The sequence below is a fragment of the Rhineura floridana genome, chromosome 1 (genome assembly GCF_030035675.1).
Source record: "Rhineura floridana isolate rRhiFlo1 chromosome 1, rRhiFlo1.hap2, whole genome shotgun sequence".
NCBI classification, from domain to species: Eukaryota; Metazoa; Chordata; class Lepidosauria; order Squamata; family Rhineuridae; genus Rhineura; species Rhineura floridana.
The window spans coordinates 61,264,484-61,285,715 of NC_084480.1; the positions used below are offsets into that span (position 1 = coordinate 61,264,484).

At 45.0% G+C, this 21,232-nt stretch overlaps 1 protein-coding gene across 11 annotated transcripts in view; it reads right to left on the reverse strand.

Moving 5' to 3' along the window:
* ARB2A (ARB2 cotranscriptional regulator A) overlaps positions 1–21,232 on the reverse strand; it is a 495,278-nt gene that overhangs the window by 159,169 nt on the left and 314,877 nt on the right. The window lies entirely within an intron of this gene.

A 21,232-nucleotide genomic window follows, 5' to 3' on the forward strand; every position in this document is an offset into this window, starting at 1 on the left:
CAAGTCTAGTAAGTTTGTTGAAACAAGCCATGGTTTAGCATAATATGTTAACTGGTCCTATTCTGTGCCCTTAAAATGTGATTTATCAATAATCACAAAAACAAATTACCAAACAATAGTAGAGAACAGAGAATACAGGTACAGTATTAGAATACAAAATAAAGAAGAAATGAAACATTTGTTGAAATAATGGACAATAAAAGCAAGAATATTTATAACCTAAAGGTAAATATTTATATTTATCTTGGGCAAAATGGCATTAAACACCTTTGTTTTGCTCTTTTTTCACTGGATACTATTTAATGTTCATTGAATTTGCTGTTATGGCTAACTCAGCATTTTAAAATTACTGTATTTTGTTGAGTACGACTACACTCTAAGCCCTTAGCTAAACAAGAAACAAATACCATCACTATAATGCAATGTAAACATAGATATTTTCATGTCACATCTGAGCCGTGGCCTATTTATCTCAACCAGAATCCTTGTGATTATAAAGTTTACACAATCAGTGTGTCTGGCTATATATTTGTGGCGATTAGCTGAATTTGGACGCAGACATCTGTTGGTTTTATTTTTAAACATGCTTCCTTTCTGGATGGGAACACATGGGTCATATACTAACACTGTGTAATGCTTGACATGGATTACTAGCTGATGATATCGTTAGCACTAAGTGACTGTAGCCACCCTAGTTTAAAAGATGACCAAATCCACTGGTCTTTTTATCATTAACTTAAGAAGTGCCATGCTGAATCAGATGAAAGATCTATCTAGTGCAGGATTCTGTTTCCAAGCTGTTGCAAATAACCTTCAGCTCAATTTGAAAATCTTAGTATTTACAAGCTTTCCTCACAGAACTCTCTGAGAACTGTTTTCTGACAATTATGTACTGGCTCATAATGTTGGCACAGCTTCTTGTGCTTCATTTTCCATTGTCCTACAGACTTTTAATCTATCTTTCATCCAAGTCCTTAACATTAATCATAGATCAGACACAAAGTTGTGCACAAACCAAAAAGAGAGCAGTGGTTGATTTTTAAAACATCAGAAAACTATGTAGTTCCCTGATCGCAGCTGTTGGGGGTCTTGGTATAGAGCACAGCACAGGGAAGCTGCTGAGCCTTGAAAGCAAGGGAGATGTGAAATCCCCAAATCGATCGGAATAAATCCCGAGGAGCTCTGCAAGCTGCATGTGTTGAAGCTCAGCCAGACTCCCTTTATGCACATGTGATTGGAAACATCTGCAATATAGCCCTACTTCTGAACTCATTCTCCTTGTTGCATGGAAGAAGGGTGTGTGTGTGTGTAAACCCAAGTCTCACTGCTGCTCGTTCATGCTGTACGAAACTATGCTTTACTATAATAATGTGTATGCAGCCAATGTGTCTTGAGGTCACAATACACCATGAAGATAGTTTTCAAATCACTGGTGAGAAAAACAAATGCTTAATTTATTATTTTAAGCAGGAAGAAACGAACTAATAACTGACTTTTCCTACTAAATTATGCTTAAACATAGTAAGAATGTGTAGCTATTACTTTTTAAAAAATTAACCTTCCATCCATTTGACTGACATCCTGGAAATTAAAAGAAAAGAGGTTTCAGCACAGAAATAACCAAGGAAGGAATGACAGAAGATAATCTGTCTGCTGATGATGTAGAAAATACCCAAATGAGGTAATTTACAAAAGATATAGCTAAAACTAAACTTAGGTGATAGAAATCACCTACAGGTGTAATACTTCTGAAGAAACCTAATTTAATGTCTTTAACTAAAATATCTCTAAGAACCTCACAAACAAATAGTATTTTTCTGTAATCTGACTCTAGTCTTCTGAGGTATGCTGTCTTTGAACATGGAAGTCTCATTTAGCTACCATGGCTAATAGCAATGGATAGATCTACCCTCCATGAAATTGTCTAGTCTTTTTTAAAAAAAGTCATTGGATTGTGTGAGCAGAAGCCACTTGTACAACTTATTTTTCTCTCTGCAAACCCTTTACTCCCCCAGAAGCTTCTCTAGAATTATCCAAAACTGGACAGAGGAACATTGCATGAATGAATCTCTGTCAGTGCAAAATCTTTCTGTCTGACTTTGGGTTGCTCCCTCAGCTTACTGCAGATCTGTATGTCCTGCAGGCTGCTGGGGAGGGTTTTTGGAGACAGAGGGGAAAGGAGGGGAAGGAGAAGAATGGTTGCATGAGTTGCTTTCTATTCCTGTAGCCACTGGATACAAACCATTTAAACTAGTTGCTGCCACCACATATAGTCATAGTGAATTTCATTTGTTGTGTGCATCACTACTTTCTTTTGTTTATCCCAGAAAAAGTGCCTATAAACTTCAAAGGATTAATGTGGATTTTAATACTATTAGGGGTGGGAGCGGGGGAGTAGAGATTCTATCTATCTACTCTTTCCATACCATTGATAATTCTGAAAATCTCTTGTCATGTTCGGTGTAACTGTCTTTTGTACCAAACTAAAAACAAAACAAAAACAAATTACTCTCAAAAGGAAGATGCACCAGTGCATTGATCATTTTAGTTGTTCTTTCCTACATAGCTCCAGATCTTTTTCAAATGGCTGGGGAAAAACCAGGACTATATACAATATTCTAAATGTATCTGCCTAATAAATTTATATAATGGCATTACATTTGCTATTTTATTTTCAGTACCTTTCCTAATAATTTCTAACAATGGATTTGTTTTTGGTTTTTTTCCTCACTGCAATTGCACACTGAATTAATGTCTTCAGTGAGCCATCCATCATGAGTCCAGGATCTCTTTGCAGGGTAAGTAATATATTTAATACAATGAGTGGATTAAAGATTTTAAAGCATCAAGTTGAAGTTGAAAGATTTTTTAAAAAATGGGCTGATGTTGTCTTGTAGGAGCCTTCACTATAGAATAATAGCAGATTGACCTGGCAATCCATAGCACATGATGAGCTGAGATTGTCACAAGACGCACATTCATGAAGTCAATCAGATAAATAAAGGTAAAAATAAAAATGTTAGAGATGGACAGCTCAGACATCTTCAGAGCATGACACATGAAAATAATTTCTTTAGGGCAGGAGTAGCCAACATGTTGCCCTCCAGATGTTGTTGCACTTCAACTCCCATTAGCCTCATCCAGCATGTCCAATGATTAAGTATAATGGGAACTGAAGTTAACAATATCTAGAGAGCACCATGTTAGTTATACCTCCTCTAAAGAGTCAAAACAAAGGGAATAGTTACCAAAAATAAACTAAATTCTTGTTGCCCAGGACATTAAGATACCTACAGAACCCTTGTTCATTCTCTTTTATCTAAATTTGATAACTGTGAGTCTTAACCTTCCTTGTTGTTGTTATGTACGTTCAATTTGATCACAACTTATGGCAACTTGATGAATCAGCGACCTCCAAGAGCATCTGTTGCGAACCACCCTGTTCAGATCATGTAAGTTCAGGTCTGTGGCTTCCTTTATGGAATCAATCCATCTCTTGTTTGGTCTTCCTCTTTTTCTACTCCCTTCTGTTTTTCCCAGTATTATTGTCTTTTCTAGTGAATCATGTCTTCTCATGATGTGTCCAAAGTATGATAACCTCAGTTTCATCATTTTAGATTCTAGTGATAGTTCTAGTTAATTTGTTCTAACAGCCAACTATTTCTGTTTTTTGCAGTCCATGGCATGTGCAAAGCTTTCCACCAACACCACATTTCAAATGAGTTGATTTTTCTCTTATCCACTTTTTCACTGTTCAACTTTCACATCCATACATAGAGATCAGGTATACCATGGCCTGAATAATCCTGACTTTGGTGTTCTGTGATAACATCTTTGCATTTGAGGACCTTTTCTAGTTCTCTCATAGCTGTACTCCCTAGTCCTAGTCTTCTCCTGATTTCTTGATGTCTCCATTTTGGTTAATGACTGTGCCAAGGTATTGATAATCCTTGACAAGTTCAATGTCCTTGTTGTCAACTTTAAAGTTACATAACTCTTCTGTTGTCATTACTTTAGTCTTTTTGACATTCAACTGTAGTCCTGCTTTTGTGCTTTCCTCTTTAACTTTCATCAGCATTCGTTTCAAACCATTATTGGTTTCTGCCAAGAGTATGGTATCGTCTGCATATCTTAAATTATTGATATTTCTCCCTCCAACTTTCACACCTCCTTCATCTTGTTCCTATCCCGCTATCCATATATGTTCTGCATATAGATTAAAGAAGTAGAGTGATAAAATACACTCCTGTCTCACACCTTTTCCAATTGGGAACCAAATGGTTTCTACATATTCTGTCCTTACAGTAGCCTCTTGTTCAGAGTATAGAACAATCAGATGCTGTGGCACCCCATTTCTTTTAAAGCATCCCATAGTTTTTCATGGTCTACACAATCAAAGGCTTTGCTGTAATTTATAAAGTACAGGGTGATTTCCTTTTGACACTCCTTGGTCCGTTCCACTATCCAACATATTATCTGGTACCTCTTGTGCTTGCAATGTATACTTTTAGGGCTCTTCTCACATCTAGTGAGTGCCACGCCTTCTCTGTGGGGTGGATTGGGTTAGGGCAGAAAGAAGGGAGCACAAACTCTTGTTGACAGTGGAGGTTAGACATCACTTTAGGCTGAAAGGAAGGGACAGTGCAGAGAATCACCCTATTTTTATGAAACACACAGTAACACTTGTCAATGGACAGTGCATTGAGCTCAGACACTCTCCGGGCTGAGGTAATGGCCACAAGGAATAACACCTGAAAAGAGGCAAAGAGGGGCTTTACTGAATGGTTCAAAGGGAGGTTTCTGAAGGGCAGTTAGCACTTTGTGTAGGTCCTATGTCAGGTAGCGGTGCTCTGTAGGTGGTACATATATTGTTGCTCCACGAAAGAAACACTTCAGGAAAGGATGAGATCCCAGTGGATTCTCTGGGGATCTGGACACGATTGCTGACAAGAGTCAAAGCCTGATGCTTCAAGGTGTTGGGTCTAAGTCCCAAAGCTAACCCGTCTTGCAGGAAGGAGAGTACCTTGCTGATATCAGCTTTCCTAGGAGGTATCTTCTTCCTCTGAGACCAAGCTGAGACCTTCCAAGTGCCCTCATAAATCCAAACAGCAGATGGACATCGGGAGGCCCATCATTGTCTCCACTACCAACGGTGGAAGGCTTCTTCTTAGCAGACACCGCCTCTCAACTTCCAGACATGAAGAGTCAGCCATCCTGGGTCCGGGTGGAGAAGCTGTCCTTGTGATAGCAGATCCTCCCTGATGGGAATCTGCCAAAGGTTGAGTAATTCTGGAAACCATGCTCTCCTTGGCCAATAAGGAGTGACCAGTAGGACTGTGGCCTTCTAGACTGTATCTTTTGGAGCACCCTCGGAATCACTGGAAGTGGAGGGCATATAACTAACCTGTGGGCCATTGGGATGTCAGTGCATCTATTCCTTCCACCTTTGGTGTTGTGAATCTGGTGAAGAACCTTTTCACTTGACAGTTGAGGTGGATGGCAAACAGATTTACTTTGACTCTCGCAGAGTGATCCACTCTCTGCTGAAAGGCCATTGGTTGGTTGATGGGGAGTAAGGATTCCTGTGCCGACCAAGATCCCTGGGCCATCTGGCCATCGCATATAGCCCCCCATCCTGTGAGGCTGGCATCCGATGTGATGAGCATTCGTTAAGGGTCATGAAATGGGATTCCTTTTTTGAGATTGGGTTCGTGCATCCACCATAGCAGGGACTGACAAACCGATGGAGATAGCGATAGCCTTCAATGATGCCTGGCTGCTATGTCTCTTTGGAAGGGCAGTAGCGGCCACTGTAGGGGATGCGAATAGTGATGTGCCCAGGGAGTGGTTTGGAATGTGGATACCATCAACCCTAGTACTGCTGCCAAGTGCATAAGATCTACTGATGAAAAGGTCAGAAGATGTGACATCACAGTATGTATTTTGTTTATTGGGTCCTTGCTCCAAGTCTATTGTAGCTCCAAGATGCACCAGGTGACGAGATGGGCACAACTGGCTCTTGACTGGATTAATTAAAAAACAGTGATCCTTCAGACAGGCCAAAGTGATGCGCACATCCTCCCATCATTTGTGAATCAATGGGGACCAAATTAGGAAATCGTCCAGGTAAAGAAAAATGTGCACTCCCTGAGTCTTGAGGTGTGCAAACAGGGTCATCATGACCTTTGTGAAAACCCTGGGGGCGGACGACAGACCAAAGGGTATGGTCCTGTATTGGAAGTGGTCTCCCCCTACCGCAAACCTGAGGTAGCGTCTGTGAGGTGGAAAAATAGGGACATTATTGATTGATTGTATTTGTATACCGCCCCATAGCCGAAGCTCTCTGCGTGGTTTACAGTAACTAAAAACATTAAAAACAAATATATAAATTTAAAACACATCTTTTAAAAACAATTTAAAACACAATTTAAAAAATTTAAAACAATTTAAAAAACATATGCTAAAATGCCTGGGAGAAGAGGAAAGTCTTGACCTGGTGCTGAAAAGATAACAGTGATGGTGCCAGGCGCACCTCATCACAAAAATCATTCCATAATTTGGGGGCCACCACTGAGAAGGCCCTCTCCCTTGTTGCCACCCTCCAGGCTTCCCTAGGAGTAGGCACCCGGAGGAGGGCGTTAGATGTTGAGCGTAGTAGTGTATGGGTGGGTTTGTATCGGGAGAGGCGTTCCATCAGGTATTGTGGTCCCAAGCCGTGTAAGGCTTTATAGGTTAAAACCAGCACCTTGAATCGAGCTCGGAAACATACAGGCAGCCAAGGTAAGCGGGCCAGATTTGGTTTTATATGTTCGGACCGTCTGGTCCCTGTTACCAATCTGGCCGCTGCATTTTGCACAAACTGCAGTTTCCGAACCGTCTTCAAAGGCAGCCCCACATAGAGTGCATTGCAGTAATCCAACTTAGAGGTTACCAGAGCATGGACTACTGAAGCCAGGTTATCCCTGTCCAGATATGGGCATAGCTTGGCCACCAACCGAAGTTGGTAGAAGGCACTCCGTGCCACCATGGCTACCTGAGCCTCAAGTCACAGAGATGTTTCTAGGAGAACCCCCAAGCTACGAACCTGCTCCTTCAGGAGGAGTGCAACCCCATCCAGGACAGGTTGGACATCCACCATCTGGTCAGAAGAACCACCCACTAGCAGCATCTCAGTCTTGTCTGGATTGAGCCTCAGTTTATTAGCCCTCATCCAGTCCATTGTCGCAGCCAGGCACTGGTTCAGCATATTGACAGCCTCACCTGAAGAAGATAAAAAGGAGAAATAGAGCTGCATGTCATCAGCATACTGATGGCAATGCACTCCAAAGCTCCAGATGACTGAACTCAACGGTTTCATGTAGATGTTGAACAGCATGGGGACAGAACTGACCCCTGTGGAACCCCATACTGGAGAGTCCAGTGTGCCGAGTTATGTTCCCCAAGCACCACTTTCTGGAGCCGACCTGCCAAGTAGGAGCAGAACCACCGCCATGCAGGCCCTCCCACTCCCAACTCAGCCAATCTTCCCAGAAGGATACCATGGTCGATGGTATCGAAAGCCGCTGAGAGATCAAGAAGAATCAATAGAGTCACACTCCCCCTGTCTCTCTACCAACAAAGGTCATAATACAGGGTGACCAAAGCTGTTTCCGTGTCAAAACCAGACCTGAAACCCGACTGAAATGGATCCAGATAATCGGTCTCATCCAAGAGTGTCTGGAGCTGGCCCGCAACCACTCGTTCAAGGACCTTGCCCAGGAATGGAACATTTGCTACTGGCCTATAGTTATTAAGATTTTCTGGGTCCAAGGAGGGTCTCTTCAGGAGTGGTCTCACTACCGCCTCTTTCAGGCAGCCAGGGACCACCCCCTCTCACAGAGAAGCATTAATCACTTCCCTGGCCCAGCTGGCTGTTCCATCCCTGCTAGCTTTTATTAGCCAAGAAGGGCAAGGATCCAGCACAGAAGTGGTTGCACGAACCTGTCCAAGCACCTTGTCAACGTCCTCAAGCTGTACCAACTGAAACACATCCAAGAAATCGGGACAAGGCTGTGCTCTGGATACCTTGCTTGATTCACCTGCTATCACACTGAAGTCTAAGTCCTGGCAGATGCTAAAGATTTTATCCTGGAAGTGCCTAGAAAATTCATTACAGCGGGCCTCAGATGGTTCTACCATGTCCCTGAGGCCAGAGTGTAATAGCCCCCGACAATTCTGAAGAGCTCCGCTGGGCAGCAGATTGATGATTTGATAGTGGCAGCAAAATATTGGGGTTTTTTTGCTGCCCTCACTGCCCCTAAATACAGCTTACCATAGGCACTTACCAGTGTATAATTGCATCCACCAGGAGTTCGTCTCCATCTGCACTCAAGCTGTCTCCTATATTGTTTCATCGCTCTCAGCTCTGGGGTATACCATGGAGCTGTACGAGCTCTACACAGGAGAGGCCGCTCAGGAGCAATCATGTCAACCGCCCAGGTCATTTCTGTATTCAACAGTTCAACCAGGGTTTCGACAGGAGCGCCAGCCCTATCAGCCGGAAAACTCCCCAGAGACCTTTGGAAACCATCCGGATCCATTAGTCTCTGGGGGCAGACCAACTTAATAGGTCCCCCACCCTTGCAGAGGGGAAAAGCCGCTGTAAATCTAAACTTCAGCAAGCAGTGATCTGTCCATGACAGAGGGACTGATGCAAGGCCCCCCACATTCAGATCACCAACTCCATGTCCAGTTGCAAAAACCAAATCTAAAGTATGCCCTGCTACATGTGTTGGGCCAATGGCATATTGGGACAGTCCCATGGTTGTAATGGAGACCATGAAATCCTGAACCGGCCCTGATAAGGTGGCCTCGGCATGGATGTTGACATCCCCCAGAACCAACAGTCTGGGGGATCTCAACAGTACACGTGAGACCACCTCCGTCAGCTCAGCTAGGGAGTCTGGTGGGCAGCGGGGTGGGCAGTACACCAACAGAACCCCCAGTCTGTCCCACTGACCCAACATAAGGTGCAAACACTCCAGACCAGTAGTCACATGAACAGGGTGCTTGCAGAGGGAGATGGAGCTCCTATAGACCACAGCAACCCGCCCTCCCCGGCCCTCAGGTCTACCCTGATGCTGAACCAGGTACCCTGGCAGGCACAGCTGGGAGAGGTTGACTCCCCCCTGCTCACCCACCCATGTGAGGTCAGCTGCCTCATCCACTATTAAATCGTGAATGAGGGAGATCTTATTATGCACCGATCTGGCCTTTAGGAACAGCATCCAGAGGTCTGAGAGCTGGCTGATAGGGCAACCAACAAACCTGCGGGTGTGGGGAGGACCGGAACAAGGCACAGTTGTTAAGTGCTTGGGCCACGTTCCCCTTACCTGGCAAGTCCTCCTCACAACGCCATATCTCCCTCGACCCGTCAGTACACTAATTGGGGCCCCCTCAGGTCTCCCCACTTGGCTCTGAGTCCTCTCTCCCAGGCACATGTCTCAAGACCCACAAAAAGGCAGACAAAGCATGAGGCACCTCAGCCAGGCAGCTTATGTATCCCCTCCAGAGAAGGGACAGGTGGAAGAAATCAGCAACAGCTGGCTGAGCTCCTGGGGCCTGGTCCTGCAAGGCGTGACACCTGCTGAGCAGAAGCCCAACAGGGAGAGGGTGGTGGTGGTGGTGGTAGCTGCGCAGCAGTAGCAGCAGCAGCAAGCCAGCAGGCAGGCAGGCAGGCTGGCTGGCAGGCTGGCAGATAGCAGCAGCAAACGGCTCTCCTTCCCTGGACAGTAATGGTTCCCTTCCTCCTGCAGGCACTGGGTATGCCCCCAAGTCTATTGAGGTGAGGTAGTCTCCCTGTCTCAGGGCCTCCTTGATTGTCATCAAGGTGTCCATGAGAAACTTGAGGTATCGTTCAAGTTCTTCAGGTCAAGTACTGCCCTGAACGAACCGTCTTCTCAACTGTAAAGAAGAGTGAGTAATTTCCTGAAAATCTCTCTCCTGTGATAACAGGTTCTATTGCTGCTGTCTGCAACAGGTGAGAGATTGCCTGTTGGATCCCCTCCATTTGTGTGGGGACGCTGAGATGGGAGATGGAATGAACCTTGGGGGAAGGGAGGATGTGAATTCCAGACATTGTCTGTGCCGGAGGGTCTGCAGCACCCACTGGTCTGATATGTCCCTCCATTGATGGGCAAACCAGTGGAGGCGGCCTTCCACCAGGGTGGTGCTGGTGTCAGAATTGGTGTTTATTTCTACACTATTGGGACCCGAATCAGGCTCTATCAGGGAACTGCTGCTGGTCCCTGACCTGGCTGCACTGTCTATTCCAGAAGAGACAGCTGGGCTGGCCCTTCTTTGTCCTTCCCAATGTCCTGGAGCCTCGAAAGGATTGGTACATCTGGTGAGGATGAAAGGTTCTCTGAAAGGACCTTCCGTCATCTCTATACCTGGTTGAGTACATTGATTTCTTCTTTTCTTTAGATTCCAGGATGCCTGCAATGGCAGTATCACCAAACAGCTTGCCTCCTACATAAGGTTCTGAGGCCAGATTAGAGCAAGCAGTGTGGTCTGCGTCCCAGTGGTGCAACCACAGTGTCCTCCTAGTAAAGATGCCCACCACCAGTGACTGTGCTGAGAATTGCATGGGGTCCATCAATGCATCTGCCAAAAGGTCACTGCCTGGGAGATTTTCAGCAGGGACTTGTGGACTCGAGCTGGGTCTTGCTGCGGGCTGTCCAATAAGTCTGCCAACTAGAGGAGGGACACCCTAGCAAATACGGAGCAGGCCGATGCTGTCCTAACTGATAACACTCTGGCCTCGTGGAGTGTTCTGAGGCCTTGATCCATCTTGCATTCAGTAGGGTCTTTGAGGTGGGCATCCAAATCCTTCGGGTTCAAGGACAGGTTCAACAAATTTACTATGGGAGCCTCCACCAGCGGGACTTTCAGCTGAGCCATAAGCTGTTGCTCCAATGTATAATATTTATTGGCTGCCAGAACTGATTTCTTAAACTGCAGTGGGACGTCGAATTCAGATTTGATTACCTTGGGGAGCAAGGATGGGAGTTTCAGTACCCTTGATTTGGGCTTTGGGTCCGGATACACGACAGAAACTCTAGATGCAGCAGGGGCTGGAGGGTCTTCTGGGGAATTCAGAGTCAGTGCTTCCATTGCCTTGCACAGGTGGGGGAGAAAGTGGGCTTCTGTGGCCTGGTCTTCCACAGTCATGGTGCCTGCCCTGAGCAGTTGCGTGGGGATCCGGTGACGTGGTTGGTTGGAGGTGGTCTTGAAGCTGCCAATGTGTGTGGCAGTTCAGAGGCCTGAATGTGCCGTGCCCTCCCCAGGTTCTGTGTGGAGAGTCTAGCAATCCCTGTCCTCTCCATGACATAGCAAAGAGACTGACAAAGCAGACAGGCTGCTAGCCAGATCTACTAGTAGGGATTCTCTCAGTTGTTCCTTCAGTTGTTGTAGCATCAGGGACAAAAACTGCAGTTGCAGAGCATGGCCTCATGGTGGTTGAGCAACCTCCCTTTCAGACTCCTGCAGGAGTGGGTGTTGACTGGGGGCATCATGAAACCCTGAGAAGGCCTCAACAGAAGATGTGGTGGGGGAATTGCAGTTTAAAGGAGGGGGTGGTTGCCCCCTTCCTCCTCAGAGAGAGGTTCCTGGTCTCTTTGTAGTCTGCAAGTGGAGCTGTGGGAGTCTTGCACAGCTGCTGCAAGCGTGATGCGATCACCCGTCCATGCCTCACAACCCTGCCTGTTTACTGCTGCATAAGATTCCTCTGAAGCCACCCTGCCCAGTTGAAAACATGTGCCAGCAACCTCCTGCCTTGCTGGTGGAGGGGCGGGCTACTGCTGACTCCACAGCTGTCTCTAGTGTCAGGCAGTCTGGGAGTGGCGAGAGCAGTTTGGCCTTCTTGGCAGGGACCGCGGATTTTGTGGTAGCTTTTCCCATGGGAGCGACCTATGGTGCAGGGTGTATGGGGGCAGTATTAGAATGGAGGCCTGTAGCTGGGGCTGTGGGCCTACCTGGAGGCAGGAGGCCGAATAACATGTGGTGGCAGTGGGCGACTGTGTTGGGCCTACCACAGTCTGCGCTGATGGCACACACTGGGAAAGGTGTTACCTTGGCCGCGAAAGGCTCCGTTGGGCCTGTACCAAAGTTGGGGGGGGAAGACAGTGGTTGGCAGCTGCAAACTGCTCAGTTGGGCCTGTAGTGACCTCTGTCGGACCAACTGCAGCCTGCTCTGTGGATGGAGGGAGGGGAGACGGATGCAGTGAGGTAGTGGTTGGCGGCCGTGAATGGCTCTGCTTGATCTGTGATGGCCTAAAGTGCAGAGCAGCAATGGGGGGGGTAGGTGCACGATAACTGCAGGCAGTGGAAGGACTCTCCCTTTGGTTTGCTGCAGCCCCTGTTGAAGTGGGGGAGAATCTATTCATTGGCAACAACCTGCAGCCACTGGCGGGGGGGAGCCAATGGCTTGTGATGAAGCCTGCAAGCCTCCTCCGTGCGCCTGATGGCGTAATGAAGACTTGGGATGGGGAGGGGGGCTCCCTCCCTCATAGCCAAGCAATGCAGTCCTCCTTCCGTCTTTGCTCCTTTAAAAAAAAACAACACCCACAGCAATTGGGGGGGGGAAGAGCTATCACCCGACCTAAGAGGAATGACACTAAACGAAACAAACAAATGCAAAAATATACAAGCCTGAACCATGACAGCAGAGAGCGAAGAGAACCGTCTTTGGTGAAGGCAGAAAGAGAACTGTGGCAAGGAGCTACAGAGAGTAGGAAGTCCCTGCAAAATCAAACAGTGCTTTTTCTGCTTTCAACCGCTAGGTGGAGCTAGTTATCCACTTGAGGTCATCTTTACATGCACAGGAGAAAGTGAGGCAAACCTTTCTGTGTCTTTTCAGCTCCCAGCTCCACATTAAACTAAAACAAAAAATCTATCTCCTGCCCCAACCAGGTGAGGGCTACCTTCATTCCTATGGCAACACATATGCTCTCCACTGTCTTGACATGTAAATCAAGTCCACTAACTTAACAAAGAAACTGGCTTGAGTATTTCAGCAGGTTTCACTACTACAGGCTTGGAGGGTACACACAGACATAATTCAAACCAACCCCCCCAATCCTATAATAATAACAACAACAACAACAACAACAACAACAACAACAACAACAATAATAATAATAGCATGTTTTTAATTGGTTTTTAAAAAAAATTAAATTGTGTTTTTAAATTTTTTGTGTTTTAAAATTTGTATATTTGTTTTTATTGTTTTTAATTGCTGTAAACTGCCCAGAGAGCTTCAGCTATGGGGTGGTATATAAATGTAATAAATAAATAGATAATAATAAACAAATAATAATAATGAAATCTGATGCCAGAAATTATCAATCTTGGATGCAAATGTGCTAAGAAAAGTAAAAGAGGCCAGCAGATCTACAGATTTGGGACACAATATGAGCAACAGTGTTGCAATGAATTATAGAGTGCATCATGTGAAATAACCCACCGTCTCCATATGAAGTCACACATGGGCCTCTATAAATAGCATACCTTCATAGGCATTATAGGAAGTAACTCCCAGTTCACAGTCTAGGTTCCTAGCTCTTAATGTCTAGATTGTATAATATGTCGTAGCATTTTTAGTCTAAAGCAGGATGGTTAACTGTTTTTGGACTGGAGGGCTGCACTGAGGGCCAAACCTCCAAAGATTGTATGCTAACAGTGAGTGTGGCCACCACATACTCTCATTTGCGTGCGCACACACACACCACTCAGACAGTCACCCACTCACACTTCCCAGTCATACCCGGGTTTTTGGCAGCTTCGACAGAGGTGCAAGCTACCATCATGAATGCAGCGGTTTCAATAGCATCTTCTTCAGTTGCTCTGACCAAGCCACCACCATTGAGAGGTGGTTGGAGTGCTCCGGAAACAGGAAAGAGAACTCTGATGTGCTCCAAAGTTTCTCCAGCACTCTGGAAACATTGGAGCAGATTGGAGAGTTTCTTTCAGTTTTCAGAGCACTCTGACCAAGTCTTGGTGGTGCCAGCTGGCTTAGCAGCACTATAGAAACTCGTGCCTGAAACTGCAGTAAATTTGGCAAAATTTGTCAGGGACTGGTGGGCCACTACATAAAGCTCCACTTCCTATGTTGTGCAGAGCTGACCTCCTGATAAGAAGGTATCTGCAGGAGGCCCTCACCTGCTGAGCACAGTAATCAACTGGGTATATAAGGGATAAGACAATCTTCCATGTATCTTGGTCTCAAGCTGTGTAGGGCCACTCAATCTGGGACCACTCCCTTTTGCAAAGACCCATTGACCACAACCTGGATCCACTCGTGTCATACCTTCTCGGCAAGCTTTAATAAGCCAAGAAGGGCAAGGGTCAAGAGGACACGTTGCTGGCCACATCATTGCAAGCATCTTGTCCACATCATCAGGCTGCATCAACAGAAACTGATCCCAAGAAGATGTTGTACTGGACACGTCACTGAGGACTATAGTAGATGTAGGGCTTCAAGAGGGTCATCTGCTCTATCTACTGGATTAACATATAAATACTAAGAAATACAGAGGACTACATCATTTCTAAGTAGTGTGCATGGTCAACCCAAAACAAATGGCTTACCTCTGTAACAGGCGCAGCCCCATATAGGCTTAAAATGTGCTTATTATTGCTGAAATAGCTTACACAGTCTGCTTATTTCATAATATGCATAATGCTAGACTGCAAAAAGTTCTTTTTAAAAAGGGGTTTCTCTGCCCCCCTCCTGTGTAAAGCAGCGAGTCTCAGTGAGAGTTTTGTAGCAGACTGCAGAGAGATAAGGTGTCTGGGAAGAGAAATAAAGTGTCTGGGAAGGCAGCCAAATGTTCAGAGAGAATTGTCAACATTGATAACACTTTAAGCAGCTGCCAACACCATTTAAGGCAATCCGTTCATTGGTCGGTCTGATAGAGACAGTGCCACCAGAACCACCAGAGAGGCACACCTGGTTAAGTTAAGTAGTTGTTGACAAAAAGTCTATCTAGTCACACTTGTTGTCTCTGGCAGATGGCACAGAGAGGCAGCAAGGAGAGAAGGCAGCTGATAACGCCATGGGAAAATGCCCTCTCTGTGATAAGAAAGTATATAGAAAGTCAAGTCACTGTAGGTGTAGTACCCATCTCCAGCTGGAGGTAGGTCGAAGGTCTGCAGGAATAATGATTCCATCTATGTCATCTGATGGGTGAGATGTTTTTGATATGTATTTCCATGTACTTTCTGACTTTGGCTCTGTAACAAGACTTTGAGTTTAACTCAGTCCTTTCATCTATTGTAACCTAAGTAAGTTGTACCTTCAAGGTCTTATACTTTGATGTTAAATGAGTGTATACAGCAATCTCCTGCTTGCTGATTTGTATTCTTTTTTTGTTTTTGCTATGATGGCTAAGGCCACATAGAATGCATTTTAATAGCTGTAGTGTGCAAGATATGAATAAACAGCATATATTAGAAGTCCATTCTGCTGTCTGAAGTCTGACTCCCAGTTAGAAAATTTCTGGTACCTCCCAAGACCCAAGAATCCTTGGATGGGGTCTCTATCTAAAATCTGTGTACTTTTTGATGACTGCTGTTGGAAATCTGCGAGCTTAGGTGAGCTAACAACATATAAGGACTCTGAGCAGATAAGGATAAAGGGAGAAAGCAAGGACCCTTGACCCTGCGCATTTACAGGAAAAAGGACTGGCCTTGCTGGTATCACCTTCCCCCACCAAAAAAGTCAAATGCATATTATCTAAGGTTAGTTAAATTATTTTGACACTGGAGGCAGAAAATCCCATAAGCACCTCTCCCCTTCCTAGGTTATAAACATAAAACAACAACAATTATCTGCCTTTTTATGACACCCTGAATGAGTTGCCAGAAGCAGCCACCTCACTCTGCCTAAGGTAGGATTCATAGAATCATAGAATAGTAGAGCTGGAAGGGGCCTATAAGGCCATCGAGTCTAACCCCCTGCTCAATGCAGAATCCAAATCAAAGCATTCCCGACAGATGGCTGTCCAGCTGCCTCTTGAATGCTTCCAGTGTTGGAGAGCCCACTACCTCTCTAGGTAATTGGTTCCATTGTCGTACGGCTCTAACAGTTAGGAAGTTTTTAATTGGCTTTATGTTTATCATATATGAGTTGAAAAGTAGTTCCTGGTGGCAAGGGCAGACACCTGGCAGGTACTCACCGAAGCAGATTTGAGTGGGTGCAGGTGGCTGTATTGTGAAGGAGAGGAAGGGGAAATGCTGCAGTGTGAGAGGAAGTCCACTCATGCAATGCTACATTTTATAAAATATTTTCACTTCCCCTCCCAACCTTTTAGCCCATCAGGAGAACAGAGTTTTGATTAATTTTTTATTTCCCCTTAATTGTCATATTCCTAAACTGAACTGTTGCCCCTCCTGTGCAAAATTTACTCCTGCAAATATATGTTTTGACTCTAAAGCAAAAAGCAACAATGTAACAACCCAGAACCAAAGACAAAGTGGACTGCAGTCATATTACTTCACCCAGAGACAGAACAAAGCTACAATAATGGGCTCATTTTTAGGGTCCAGAATATATGAGGAAGCAAAAGGTGCATAGGCAAGGAACATAAAGAAAGCAGAGCAAAACAAAAGAGAGCTTGTTGCAGCAAGGGTCCTGTCCCTGCATACCCAGAGTTGTCTCCTCCATTAAGACCTGCAGGAACCAGAAAGCTTGTGAGCCAGAACACTTTGCATAATGCTCGGCAAACAGCCCAGCCTGCAGAGAGAGTGCACGATGAACCCAGAGGAAACCAGAAGCCATTCAGAACCAAGCAGGGCCAAGCAAAACCAATCAGAGACCACAGAGAGCTGCCAGCCAGCTCCACAAAACATTCTATTCAACATGTCTTGGGAGAGGTGGTTGCTGAAATAAGAAGAAAGTTTATATATATGGGAAAGGAAACAAGAAGAAAGTTTATACATAAAGGGGTAAAAATGAGCCAGTCAGGCTTCTGAATGAAGCCTAATGAGGTAAAAAGGCTGCCCTGATGTTGCAGAACCCCATGGGACAATACTACCCCATCCCCAAGTTCAGATACAGCATCTCTGTCCGCATTCCACCCTACAAGTCTAATAGAAGCTTCATTGCAGAAAATGTGTGTGTGTGTGTGAGAGCGAGCGAGCGAAAAGGGTTAAATACTGTTCACCCAGCCCTCTGCTCAAATCAAATTTGGAGCCCACTGTGCTTGTGTTAAAGTGTTTTTTTTAAGCAGGGGGGATAGAAGTTCATATTCCAATCCCCTGTGTCAAATACAGTTCGGCATTTAGGATCAGACTGTTATAACTCCCTGGAGAAAGTGTCAGTCACTAAGAATGCCTGTTTATACTGCTGTTTAGGCATAGCACACAGCTGGCATGTCAAAGAAGGCATTTATACTGAAAGTTGAAGAGTGGAGAAATCTCTAAAGCAGTGATACCTAACGTGGTCCCTCCAGATGTTGGACTATAACTTCCATCATCCCTAGCCAACACAGGCAATGGTCAGTGACGATGAGAGCAGTATTCCAACAGCATCTGGAAGGCACCACCTTGGCTATCCCTGCTTTAAATTTTGTAGAACTTGAACCATCCAGGGTATTATCAGTCAAAACCGGAACCATTTAGACTGTTATCAGTCAAAACTAGTATCTTTACATATGCTTTGAATAGTTGCTGTAGATGCTGTAAGATGCTTTCAGTGGAAGCTCTATATACAGTGCATTAGAGAGCCACTGCCAGTCAATGTAGACACTATTGAGTTAGATAGATTAATGGTCTGACTCAGTATAAGGCAACTCCCTATGTTCCTATGCTCACTAAAGCATGTAAGACACTACTAAGTCTTGATCAAATAGAAAGGACTGCAACTTTTTCATTAAGTGGTATTGGTGAAAAGCATTCTTGTGTTGCTTGCAACCTGCTGCACCTACAGGTTCAGCTCTGGATCCAGAAACACCCCATAGCTGTGAAGCGGGCATATTTGGTTGCTTTTTTATTTTAAATTAATGTACAGCAAATTTTATTTTGAATACTGCCCAATTCCTTTTGGCAATCTGTAAACTCCATTCTAGGATGTAGTATTCATCAGGATCTGTTTTGCAAACACACAGTATATTGCCTTGGCACATTAAGTTACAAATATTACAATGATGTGGTTTAACAGAAAACTAAAAGAATCTATTTTATTCCACTTAAGCTCTTTCTAACCTACTCTCTTAATGACTCTTGTATTAGTAAAGTAACCGAAGTAGCTATACATTTTCTGGCCAAGGGAAGTTTGAAGAAATAAAAAATAAATTGATAAAATTATTTACTTTGCCTAAGGACACGGACAAACAATTTTATTTAAGATCAACACAATATCTAGTTCTATGTTGTATATACGAATGCTTGTAACACACGCAAGAGATGATTTTGATTTCTTGACTTTTGCTGTTATGCTTAGCTCATTTTTAAACATTATATGTACATGTGATAGCTGTGTAGAAGATGTCTGGCCTTTGGCGCTGCTTTTTTTGGCCCAGGCACCAACCTGGTCATCAGTTAATATTCTCTTCCAAAGATCTGAACTCTGTTCTCTCTCTCTTGCCTGCCTGGCCTCTGAACCTTTGCTTTTGCTTTTGGCACTAACCCAAAACACCACTCCCAGTAAATCCACCATGAATACCCATCCACAGCTGAGCCAGATAGGCCCTGCTCCTGCTCAGATCTCTTTTGTCATCCCTATGAAACTAGATCCCAAGTTATTCCCCATCTTCCTCTGAAAGTAAGATTTCTTGTTTTCTCCATTGTAGATCTATTACAACCAATCATTCTTTTACTCATTCAGTTGCTGGTATAGCACAGTGGGGAGAAGAGCCTGGCTGGGAGTCCAGAGTCTGAGAGTTCAAATCCCTACTCATGTCTCCTGGGTATAAAGGGCCAGCTAAAGATCACCCCCCCCAGTGAGTGGCTCAGGGGTTACGTGCCCTGCCACCTGTGCAGCCGTGGGCAAACTGCATAGTCCCAAGGAGCCCAGTTGCTGCCCAGCTGGTAATTGCAGACAAGGAAGGGGCTGGCTTGTGCAGCTGTGGCAAGCTGAGCAAGCCCTAGCCAGCTGGGGAGGACTAGCCTCAGAGGGGTGTGTGATGCGTCCTTCCCTGGCTCTCCCTGTCAGGTTCCTACCTGCTCGTGGTTACTGCCTGTCTCTAGGCACCACCAGGGACTCCACCAGTCTGGACCACACTCTCTTATGGTTTACCTATCCGCTCTAGCACAGATCTCAACAGATCCCCCTGCTAGGCAACCACCAGTAACGTCCCAATACTAGTATACCCAGAGACTCTGAATACTGGTATTGTTATTCTCTTCACCGCTGCCACCATTTGTTACAGTTCCCCTTCAGCCTTGGTCATTACCTTACCCTCCCTTCTGGTCTGTGAAACCCCAGCCAAGAATCAGGCCTTTGGTAAACCAAATTAAGTATTTATTAAAGATAACAAAGCTAACAAGATTAACAAGATTTCTTCTTAAGGCACATAAGCATATGGTTTTACTCAATACTAATCTGAACTCCACCTCCCTCCTGGTAAACAACTCTCTAAACCCCACCAAGCAATCCACTCTTTCTCTTCTCCCCCCAGATTCCACTCTCACCCTTCCTTTTATACGTTCAGCCATTTTAAACACTCAGCCAATCATCTCGCATTCTACTGCCCATTCACTCCCACTCCTCTTTCACTCCACTTACCATGTATCTTCTAAAACAACAACACTTACCATATATACATTAATATAGGAACATCACATTTGCCCCCCCTTAAACAACAGCAGAGTATTATTCCTGTTCCAGGATTTATACGTCGCATTAACAAATAAAAGTCTCTATGGGGAAAATGTCTTTCTTTGTTCCTCTGTCTGGTCACGTCACTGCAGTCCCAGCCACTTGCCTGGAAAGTCCATCGGCCAGTACATTGTCCTTGCCTTTGATGAACTGGAAGTCCACTTGATAGTCCTGTAGGGCCCAGGACCACCTAAGCAGCATAGTGTTATGGTTTTTCATAGTCTGCAACCATAACAAGGCCCGATGATCCGTAGTCACTGTGAATCTTCGTCCCCACACGTATGGGCGCAACTTGTTCAGTCCCCACACGACCGCTAGGCACTCCTTCTGGACCGACGAATAGTTTTTCTCCCTCAGCGTCAGCTTGCGACTCAGGTACGCCACTGGATGTATGGTGCCTTCTTTCTCCTGTAGCAAGACGACTCCCAGCACCAGGTCCGACGCATCTGTAGCCACGATGAATGGTTTCTCATAGTCTGGTGCTATTAATATGGGTCCTTGGCACAAGGCTTGCTTCAGTAGATCAAAAGCCTTCTGACATTCATCCGTCCATACCACACGCTCAGAACACTTCTTCTTTGTTAATTCATGCAAGGGGGTTGCTATTTCCCCAAAATTTCTCACAAACTTCCTATAAAATCCAGCCACACCCAGAAATGCCCTTACTTGTTTTTTGGTTAAGGGGATCGGCCACGCTTGTATTGAATCCACCTTGCTCCATAAGGGGGTGATTTTCCCACTCCCCACCTTATGTCCTAAATAGATTACTTCCTTTAGTCCAAACTGGCATTTCTTAGCTTTTATTGTGAGGCCTGCTTTTCTTAAGGCCTCCAATACTGTTGTCAGGTGTTGGACATGCTCAGGCACCGACTGGCTAAAAATGGCCACGTCATCGATATAGGCCACTGCAAAATCTGACATGCCTCGCAACACAGTATTGATTAGCCTCTGAAATGAACTTGGTGAGTTCCTTAGTCCCATGGGTAAGGTCACAAACTCATATAACCCATCTGGTGTACTGAAGGCAGTTTTGGCTCTGGATTGCTCGTCTAGTTCCATTTGCCAAAATCCTTTACAGAGATCTAGTGTAGAGATAATGGTTGCTGCCCCCAATAACTCTAACATTGCGTCTACCCTAGGCATAGGATACGCATCTGGGACAGTAATTTTATTGATTAGCCGATAATCAATGCAAAACCTGGTCGTTCCATCTTTTTTCGGAACCAGCACAATACTTGAGGCCCAGGGACTGATGGATTCCCTGACCACTCCTAATTCCAGCATCTCTTCCACCTCCTTTTTGATCTCATTCAAAACTTTCCCATTCACACGGTACGGAACAGATCTGATTGGGGCATGATCTCCAGTATCAAT